The sequence below is a fragment of the Hypanus sabinus genome, unplaced genomic scaffold (genome assembly GCF_030144855.1).
Source record: "Hypanus sabinus isolate sHypSab1 unplaced genomic scaffold, sHypSab1.hap1 scaffold_1530, whole genome shotgun sequence".
Lineage (NCBI taxonomy): Eukaryota > Metazoa > Chordata > Chondrichthyes > Myliobatiformes > Dasyatidae > Hypanus > Hypanus sabinus.
The window spans coordinates 54,857-65,972 of NW_026779606.1; the positions used below are offsets into that span (position 1 = coordinate 54,857).

The window sequence follows — 11,116 nt, forward strand, 5'->3', positions numbered from 1 at the left end:
GATAGGAGGAAAAGCCGGCTGGCAGCTGGAGTTTCAGTAATGCATGAGCTGCAGGCGACGATTCCGGCATAAATCAGGTGAATGGTTAGAAGGACATTGCCCTGGTTACTGGGTGAAAAGAGAAAGCTGAGTAACCTTTGATTTGAACGGGCGAGGACGATCAAAGAGCTGTGTTGGAATCGTAGTGTCCCTAGAATTGTCAGAAGCGCGGTGATCGGCGTCATCCCGTGGCCTGTGGCCCCCAGTGCTGGAAGGACGAGTTAGTTGCCATAGGCAGGCTTTTGCCATCGATCGACAGATGCCAGGCTGAAATCTGCAGAATGATTGTCGGTAGGAGCCAACGTGGAGAAACTTGGTGTCGCTTTTCCTTCGATAGCTCAGTTGGTAGAGCGGAGGACTGTAGAGAAAATGGAGTCATCCTTAGGTCGCTGGTTCGATTCCGGCTCGAAGGATCAGGACTTCTTTTACTGCGCCCGTCATCAATTCCATACCACAGCCTCGCCATGATTGAAATTCCCCCGCGAACATGGCATTTGTGGACAAGCAGCTGGAATTTCTTTTTACCATGTTAACATCATTTTGAAATTATGCTAAAATGTTTCGACATCTTTGGTAATATAATAATGAAATACTCTGAATTTAACGGTATTAATGAATATAATCCATAGATGTGCTAAACATTAAACGTACCACATTTACATTGAAGCATTTTAGCTTCAGCGTACGTGCATTGTCATGGTTTCAAGTTACAACACTGTCACAAATGGTCACAATGAAGACAGAATGGAAGTCGGTCGCTCACTGTTAAGAAACCACCATCGCCGTCCCGTCAGATCATTTCACTGTCGCATCCTCCCTGTCAATTGTGACTGTCTGACAGTCTTTACGTGTGTTGTGTGTTATGTTTTGTCATCGTTTGACTTGCATATTACAGATTTAAAAAACATTCCAAGTGCCGAGAACTTTTAAGACCGGGTAACAATTTTCTGCCCAGAGCAATGGTTTGTCCCCGAAGCAGTAAAATAAAACAGAGGGAAGGTTGCTGCGGTGCAAGATCTTGGTTTCAGAATCTGACCTTGCAATGGAATAGTAACTCAGATTTTCGGAAAGAAGCGTAGATGCGCACTTCAATTACACTTCCTCTCTCCTTGGAGATACCGCGCTTGGAGTTCTGTGAACAGTCTTGGCCGCTCTGTTATAGGAAAGGCAGAATTCTGCTGAAAAGTGTGCAGACAGTATTCACAAAGATGCTGCAGGGACTCTCGGGGTTGAGTTGCAGGAAGAGGTTCGGCCGAGTGGCATTTTATTGAGAGCAGAAATATAGCTGGATTTCGAGAGACGTTTACTCACATAGGAGTTGCTCTGTGTATTGAACAGCCTGAGAAAGGAAATGGGCGTACAGTCATTAACAATATTTAAAATGCAGATGGACAATTTGACGAATGTGACCCAACCACGAACAACATATCAGGTGGCCACGTCGGTCGGCATGGAGACATTGGGCCGAAGGACCCGTTTCTGTGATCTATCATTCTTGGACTCTGCTCATCGCTGCTGCATTCGTGAACGTGAAGCGATTAATGTGAGCATGCGCTACTGTAAAACGCTTTATGCTGCGGTCATGTGCTCAAATAAACATAGTATCTTTTTACTTCTACTGATAACGTCCAGCAGAGCTGAACGATGGATTTTATTTAAAGAGAACAATTGACGGCTGTATTTCTGCAAAAAAAAAAAAAACACACACACATTTGTATTATTTTTATTTTGGTCTTTTTTGTCTCACTGCAGTTAACCTTGTGGCGATCATCATTCTCAGCCGAGGAAACTGCGGTCTCTCCAAATGCGTCACACGTTACCTGGTGGCGATGGCTGCGGCGGATCTAATGGTGGTGATTATCGAAGTCCTGTTCTACCAGATGGGTCGAGCATACGGATTTCATTCCGGAATCCTGGACAACGCTCCGTTCTGCCTTGTCCACTACGTCCTGTGTCACGTGGCCGTTGACTGTTCCGTGTGGTTTACTGACGCTTTCACTTTCGATCGCTTTGTGGCCATTTGCTCCGTTAAATTTAAAACGAAATACTGCATCCCCAGTATTGCAGGATTGGTGCTTGGTGCAATATCTGTCGGTTTATGTTTAAAAAACATCCCATTTTATTTCATGTATACGAATGGAGTAGCGTTTTTGGAAAATGGGAACTGGGTCTGCACCAATAGGCCCGCACTTCCTTTCAGAGAATCATTTGAGGTGTTTTATTGGGTGGACCGTCTGTTGAATCCTCTACATCCTTTCTTCCTCATTTTGACCCTCAATGCTCTGACCGTCAGACAGATATTGGCGGCGAGCAGAGTCCGCAGGGGGCTGAAGGGACGGGGAAATTGCGGGAAACAGTGAGATCCGGAGATGGAGAGTCGGAGACAATCCATCATTCTGCTCTTCAGCCTGTCGGCGAGTTTCCTTCTATGTTGAGCGACAACCACTCTGGTCTTCATTCTCATGCGATGCCTCTAAACAGACCTGGAAATGTCTATTCGGCTTTTTCAGGCACAGTTTTGGGGTTCTGTGATTCAGAATTTCAGCAGCTGCACGAATACATTTATCTACGGAGTGACCCAGACCAGATTCAGAGAGCAGGTGAAAGTACTTTTGATCTCCCCCGCTACTTTTGTTTTGAAATGTTTCAGAAGTCTATACCGCTCAGTTGAAAGGGTCAAATAGTTTTCCCATTCCGAAAATAAATTCAAACCTGCTCGGCAAGCGCATGAATAAATCGAACTTCCTGAAAACGTTGTTGTTCCCAGCAGTTCAGCCTTCCCATTATTTCAGGAAATGAGGTATTGTTATTTATATATAAGTTGTGGAGATAATCAGGTAAGGAGTTGTGAAAGGGAACCATGAATGCGGTATGTTGAAGAAGTTGTGGGGGTGAGTGTGGGCAATGACCAGACGTTAGAGAAATCGATGTTCATGCCAGGATATTGGAGGCTACCCTGACGGAATACAAGGTGTCAGTACTCGAACCTGTGTGTCGCCGCCTTGGCTGTAGAGGAGACCACGGACTGACATGTCAGAATGGGAACCGGAAGTAGAATCGAAAGAGGAGGCCACCGCTTTTCATGGCAGGTTCTCGACGAGGGGGAGGGGTCTTCCGACCTACGTTGGGTCTCACTGAATTATAGGAGCTCTCAACGACCGGACACTGTAGATGACCCCAACAGACTCGCAGGTGAAGTGTCGCCACACCTGGGAGGACTGTTTGGGTCCTGAGGGAGATGTTGTGCTTGTTCCAGTTGTAATGATAAGTGCCACGAGGAAGATCGGTGGGGAAGGACCAGGGAGTCACATAGAGAGTCATCCCTGCAGAAAGTAGAAATGGTCGGGAGTTGTATGAGGATGGGAAGATGTGATCGGTGGTGAGATCCCGTTGGAGATGCTGGAAGTTATCTGCAATTATGTGCAGAATGTGCATTGTGGTGCGCTAAGTGAGGACATTAGGAACACTCACCGTGACGGGGCGGCGGCAGGATGCTGTAAGGGCAGATGTGTGTGAAATGGAAGAGGTGCGGGGGAGAGGAAGCCCCTTTCTGTGAAGATGGAGGACATCTCCGTTGCTCTGGAATGAAAAGCCTCAGCCTGAGAGCAGATACAGAGGGAACCGAGGAGCTGAAAGAAGGGGCGGCTTTGTTTACAAATGACAGGCTGGAAAGAGGTACCGTACGGACGGCTGTGAGGCAGTTGATTTATTAAATATACCAGTGGTTAGTCTGTCTCGGGAGATGGAGATAGAGCTGAAGATAGAGAACGGAGGTGCCTGAAGTGGACCAAGTCAATTTGAAGGCAGGGTGGAAGTTGGAGGCAAATTTGAATAAATCGACGAGCTGAGGAAGATGCAGGGGGCAGCAACTATGCAATCGTCGATGTAGCGTTAGATGATTTGGGGAACGTTGCTGCTGTAGGCTTTCAACTCGTCCCGGTGATCTATACAACTTTAAGTTTTCCAAAAGATCCAGCAGATCCTCTTCCTTAATATCTACATGCTCAGGCTTTTCAGTCCGCTGTAAGTTATCCCTATGTAGGACTCTCAGTACCAGTAACTGTGATGTTAAATGTTCAGGCTAACGAGATGGCTTCTCCGTAATGTTACTTAATGCTGTAACGGGTTTCTGTATCTGGAATGTTTGGGTTATAACTGTAGATAAGAGGTTGAACTGACCAATGGAGAATTGTCATGCTATCTAGTATGCGTGTGCTGAGAGGGAGTTCGCGGTCTTTTCCGGGAGGCGAGCGAAGAGGACATACGTGTGAAGAGCGGACAGCGGTTCCAGGGCGGCGGATACTGGACGTCGGCGGTTCGCTTCATGGCCGAACGTCTTTGTGGATGGAACCGGAGTCGTGAGCTCCAACGTATTAAAATATTAGATGCACAATCTGATAAACTTACTGATTTGGCGCCTTTCGGTTATCTCTTTTCACTAACCCATCACTAAGAAGTATAACGTTGCAATTATCTACTCGCCTTTTGTGTATTGTCTGGCATTTATTTTGTGAGCGTGTACTTTTTAAAAATAAGCTCATCAGGCCGGTGCTAATGCCGGTTTCTGTTTCGTGAGACTCCACCCACTCCGGACAGGGCGCCAGCCTACCGAGAGTTTAGTCAACAACAGTTTGCCAGTACCCACTTTCAGCTGGGTGGACTGAGTGGATCATTTTTCCGTAGTGAATACTGAAGCAAAGTACTCAGTAAGTACCTCCATTGTCTCCCCCGGTTCCATACACTTTTTTCCACTGTCACACTTGATTGGTCCTATTCTCACACTTCTTATCCTCTTAACTTACTTCTAGAGTGTCTTGGGGTTTTCCTTAATCTTGTTCGCCAAGGCCTTCTCATGGCCCCTTCTGGCTCTTCTAACTTGTGTCCTGAGCTCCTCCTGCTAGCCTTATAATCTTCCAGCTCTCTATCATTACCCAGAATTTTGAAACTTTCGTCAGCTCTTCTTTTCTTCTTGACTAGATTTACCACAGTCTTTGTACACTTCTTCGGCTTCTTTGCTGCAGGACGAGTAATAACAGCCTTTCCGGTCTAACCTGGGTCTGAGCGTCCTTACCGGTGGAACTATTCCCAGGAATATTCTAGGCTACATGACGGGGACGTCCACATCCATCCTAAATTGCTGGAACCAGAATTGGGAGACACAGTCCAACTGTGCCCAGCCCTTCTCCAACATCTTCCTGCTTCTGCCTCTGGGCTTCGAAGTGCCCGATGTCCCTCACTCCCCACTCTCTGAAGTGTACGTAGTGTTTTCTAAAATTTTCATTTCAGTTGTTGTATTTCTTGATCAGTTTTCCAGATAGGGTTTGACAAACAAATATAATGTATTTGCAGCAAACCTGTGTGTTGCCTTTGTGATATTTTCACTATTGAGCTCTTTCTGGCGCATTTTCTTAAGCCCTGAAGTGGTATATTTCCATTTATCACGCCGCCAATGATCTAATTTGCTTGCATTTTGATATCCCAAGTGTTTATCTGTTTCATTTCCATCCATGGGGAGTATCGGACCTTGCTGCTCTACTCGCTCTATTGCACCTTTCATTGTGTTTAATGTTCTGCGGTTATCCACTCCAAATGACATGATCTCTAGTGTGGGGCAGGATTGAATGATTTTTGAAGTCAACATAACCACATGAAAGCTTTCAGATATTCATTCGTGCATGATTTAGAATTACAGAACCTATTATCAGTTATCTTTACATATTTTCACACCCTCACGGCCTACCTTCTGCTCCTCTGTGATTATATTGTGATTATCTCAGTGAGTGTCGAATAGCTGTGGGATGCAGGATGCTACAATTTTATATCCTGGTTTTAAACAGGTAAATTATTATCAATGGTATTATTTGTTTTTCCTTTTGCTCTCAGCTCCGGCTGCTAAATCCTGAGGCACGCGTAAACCTCACACTCCTACTTCTCAATCCGTGTGAACTTTCCAGCCACTCTATTCGTGTAAACTATCATAGCGTTCTGGAGACTGACATCAGTATTGCTGTGTAGGCCTCATTGTTGAATGCTGCTCTGTCCTGACTTTCGGATGATGTCAGATGTATCTGTGACGATTGAGAGAATGTGTTACAAGGATTACCCATTAGCAATAATGATCAGTTAGGTACAGAAGGAGTTTGTATTTATTGATAAGTGCTTTTTGTCTGTGCTAAATCAGCACGTGAACGTACACAGCGACTAAGTTTCCATAAACCTGTGAAAAGTGTCAAATAATCGAGACGATAATTGCCGGTGAAGAGTGAGGTTCCACGGGAATCCATGTTGGGATCGATTCTTCTTACGTTCTATGCCAAAGCTGATTTCAATGATGGAATTTATCGGTTTTATTTGCAATGTTTGCAGGCGATATGAAGAGCGGGAGCATTGCGTAAGTAGAGAGGCTACAGAAGCACCGACATAGATTAGGAGAATGGGTAAGGAAATGGCAGGTGGAAGGTAGTAAATTCTCTGGTCGTCCACATTGGTAGAAGAAAGGAAAGCATTGATTCTTTTCTAAACGGAGGGAAAATACAAACAGAAACTCAGGGGGAAAGGGACCCGGGAACTCCTGTGTGACAGTCCATAAAGGGGAAATTGCAGGTTGAGTCTGCGGTGAAGAAGGCGTGCAATGTCAGTGTGGATTTCCAGAGAACCAAAATATAAAAGAAAGTAGATAATGCGGTCACTTTATAAAGAACAGGTGGGGCCTCACCTGGAGTGTTATGAGCAGTTTTGGGCCCCTTATCTTAGATGTGTTTGACTGGAGATAATCCAAATCAGTTTCACGAAAGTGATTCCAGGATTGGATGGCGAGCCATCCGAACAATGTTTGACCACTTGGTGTCTGTATTCACTGGAATTCAAAAAAAATAGGAGTGGCCTCATTGAAAGCTATCGAATAGTGAAAGGCCTTGATAGAGTGAGTGTGGAGAGGATTTTACGGAAAACAATCCTTTTAAAACGGAATTGAGTAAGCATTCCTTCAGCCAGAGAGTGGTGAATCAGTGGAGTTCTTTACCACAGTCATCTGCGGAGTCCAAGCGTTCCTGTATATTTAATGCACAGTGTGACAGATTCCTGATTGTGCAGGACATGAGTGGATGTGGGTGGAAGACAGAAGACTGGAGCTGAAAGGAAAATTGGATCAGCCCTGATGGAATGGCGAAGCACTCTCGATGTAACAAATAGTTTAATTCTATTCCTACATATTATGGTCTCCTGGCCTTATGCCATTGAATATTAACTGTTTAAACAGCCTCATGAGCGGCAACTTCTCAAAGGCCTTCTGAAAATCCAGGTACACACGTCCAACGATTCTCCTGAAAATAACCTGTGTACAACTTCTTCAAAAATTCCAGAAGATCTGTCCGGCAGGATTCTCATTTAAAAACCAAAAGATTGAATGAGTAAATAAATTCTTGGGAGATCCTCCGGTGCCATCCGTCTCCCCAGATGATCAGGTCTGCTTGGAAAGTAGATATACTAGATACGTGATTCCTTTTACCAGTAACTTCTGTGGTTGAATGAATCGGAGAAACAAAAAACAAGCGAAGTCAGAATTAGATCCTGGTTAACACTGTTGAAAAATCATGATCGACACAACCCAGCGAATCCGAACGTGGACCCCGTCCAAAGCTCGGGCTGTGGGACAGATTTGTGAAAGATAGGTGGAGGCGTCGTTAGGGCTGAGGAAGCAATTTGATTGCAGCAGGACACAGGCAAATTTGAAGAATGAGCAAAAATGTGGCGGATGGAATACAATGTTGGGAAATGTACGATGGTGATTTTTGGCAAAAGGAACAATAGTGAACTATTATCTGATTGAGGAGAAGTTTCAAACAACAGAAGTACGGAAGAAAAAATTAGTCCTCGGGCAAGACTCCCAGAAGGTTAATTTACAGGAGAAGCTGTGTAAAGAAGGCAAATGTAATGCTGGCATTTATTTAGAGTGAAGTGGAAGATATAAGCAAAGAGATCATCCGGGTAGTTTATAAGACCCTATTAGTCCGCACTTAGAGCATTTGGGACCCATATCTCGGAAAACCTGTGCTGTCATTGGAGAGAGTACAGAGGATGTTCAAGAAGATGATTCCGGGAAGAAAGGGGTTAAGTTATGAGGAGCGTTTGCCAGCCTTGGACCTGTACACCTGCACTGACCTAAGTTTAATGAATGCTGATGGTGGGGTGGCAAATCTCACTGAAACCCTCTGAATTTGGGGAAGTCCAGATAGTGTGGATGAGGACCGGACATTTCGTATATTAGGGGCAAGCATAACAGAGGACACAGCCTCAACAATGAGGAGCGACCTTTTAGAGTAGTAAAAGAGAATTTTATTTAGTCAGAGAGGAGTGCATCTGTGGAATTCTCTGGCACAGACAGCGGTGAGGGCCACGTCCGTGGGTACTCTTAAGGAACTTGCTGATCAGACAGGGAATTACAGGATATGCCGAGGAGGCAGGTGCATGGGGTTGAGTGAGAACTGGCATCATCCATGATAGAACGATGGAGCACACTTGATGGGCTGAATGGACTATTTCTGCTCCTATGTCTTATTGTCTTATACAATGAAGAATGACAGAAAATACTTAATACGTTCGGCTGCAATTTCTTTGCTCGATCGGCAGCATCATCTTCCAGCGGTACAAAATCAACTTTCTCCCTTTTACTATTTATATGTATGAACAGGTCTTGATAACTGATATTATTGGCTCACTTACTTTAATTTTTCATCTTATCCCTCCTGTGTTCTATTTTTGGTTGTCTCCTGTTGGTTATGTAAAAGCTTTCCAATGTTTCCACTGTTTTCTTGTTTCCACTGATCCTGCTTTTGTTTTTTATCAAAAACAGGAAAATCTGTGGATGCTGGAAATCCAAGCAACACAAACACAAAATACTGAATGAACCTAGGAGGCCAGGCAGGATATATGGGAAATAGGAAACAGTCGACGTTTCGGGCCAAGACTCTTCATCAGCACTGGGAACAAAGAAGATGAGACGTCAGAGGAAGAAGTATTGGGGTGAAAGGGATGGAAAAGTGGTCGGTGACAGATGAAACTGGGAGAGGGGGAACGGGGAAGGAAAAAAAAAACTCCTTAGGATATAATTTCCTTAACGATTCTCAAAAGATCTTGCTAATGCCTCCGCATCACTTCAGCCACCACTTTCAGATCTCAGGGTTGTACACCATCTGGTCCCGGTGACCTATTTACCTTCAGACCATCTCCGTTTCCCAAGAACCTTCCCCCGAGTAACATAACTTTACAATTCTGACCACTGACATCTGCAGCTTCCATATTCCTGCTAGTGTCTTTGAGAGATAAGAGTGATGTACAATACTTATTCTGTTCATCTGCCATCACCTTGCACCCCATTACTACCTCTCCAGCATAATTTTTTCATTGGTCTGATAAACATTTCCGCATCTCTTTTACACCATCTGTACCTTTAGAAAAATTGGTATCTTCTTTAATATTACTGGCTAGATGTATTCCATCTTTTCCTTCTTAATTATTTTAGTTGCATTCTGTCGGTTTTTAAAAAGCTTCCCAATCCTCTAACTTCCGTGTAATTTTTGCTCTGTGCCCCCTCTTTCGTTTTTATATTGTCTTTGATTTCTCTTTTCAGCCACGGTATTGTCACCTTAACTTTAGAATACTACTTCTTCTTTGTAATTTGCTTCCAGAAATTCCAGCCATTGCTGTTCTGCTCTCATCCCTGCCTTTTCAAATTCATTCTTTTGAAATCATCTTGACCATTTTTTTCTCGCATGCCTCTCTAATCCTCTTTATTCCATATCTGACTTTAGCTTCTCCTTCTCTAATGTCAGGGTGAATTTGATCATATTAAGATCACTTGCCCCTGAGGGTTCTTTGAAATTAAGTGAACTAATTAATTCCCGTTCATTGAAATACCCAATCCAGAATAGTTGATCCCCAAGTGCGCTCAACGACGAGCTGCTCTAAAAAAGCATCTTGTGGACATTCTAGGAAATTCCTCCTCTTGAGACCTACACCATCCTAATTTTCCTAATTACCTGCATGACAACCCCCCATGACTATCCTAACAGTACGCTTTTTGCAAGCGTTTTCTATATCCCATTGTAATTTGTGGACCACAAACTAACTACATTTTGGTGGTCTCGAAACAATTCCCATCAGGGATTTTGTTTTACATTTGCTCTTCTTTAATTCCACATACTGATACTCTACACCTTCCAACCCTGTGCCACCTCTTTCTCATGTCTTTATTTAATATTTTACCAACAAAGCTGCACGACACTACAACCGGCTTGTTCTTTCAAGAACCACAAGTATCTGGGAAACAAGAGGATCTGCAGATGCTAGAAAACTAGAGAACTACACACAAAGTGCTGGAGGAGCTCATCATGTCAGGCAGAATCTATGGATGGCAATCAACATTTCGGGCCAAGATCCTTCACTGTGACAATTGATTGCCACGTATCTGGAAAATCAACAAGCAAAGAAAATAGTAAGTAGTGCAAATAGGGAAAACCTTTGACAAAATTTAGTTCAAGGCTTAAGAAAACCTGGCAAACTGAGTTCAATAGTTAACAAATACAACAAAAGCAATGAACACTTTCATCAATACCGACATTGACTTTTTTAAATATAAAATAACTTGGTCCTATTTCAATCAGTAATATTTTCAAAGATAAACAAGAACTTTAGAAAACTTCAGAAAAGACTACTTAAACTCAAACACTACCTTGGACAGAAGGAAGAAGAGGAATAACACAAATGAAAAAAAAACACACACAACAATCGGTAAAACTTTTAAGTATATATTTTCTTCAAAAATAAACAGGTTTCAGCACTCCGAGTGTATATATGCAATATACACTTAAATGAGAGGCCAACTCAAAAAATGAATAATCAATATGGAATAAAACATTAACAAACCAAATGAGAAGAACCCTCCATGGGAGACATCCCAACGATCTGAGCAGACAAGATGTTGAAAAGGAAGCAACAAGCACCTGACTGAGAGTTGGACACCTCTTCCCAGAAACAGAGGGACTTCAGGACAAGGTGGTTAACAACAAGCTCACAAATA

General features: G+C 43.5%; 1 non-coding gene across 1 annotated transcript; it reads left to right on the top strand.

The window, feature by feature from the left end:
* The first annotated feature begins 366 nt into the window (after positions 1 to 366).
* On the top strand, positions 367 to 452 carry trnay-gua (transfer RNA tyrosine (anticodon GUA)). Its single transcript is given in 2 exon segments — positions 367 to 403; positions 417 to 452. It is a non-coding gene; the product is annotated as a tRNA-Tyr (tRNA).
* The last annotated feature ends 10,664 nt before the right edge of the window (positions 453 to 11,116 follow it).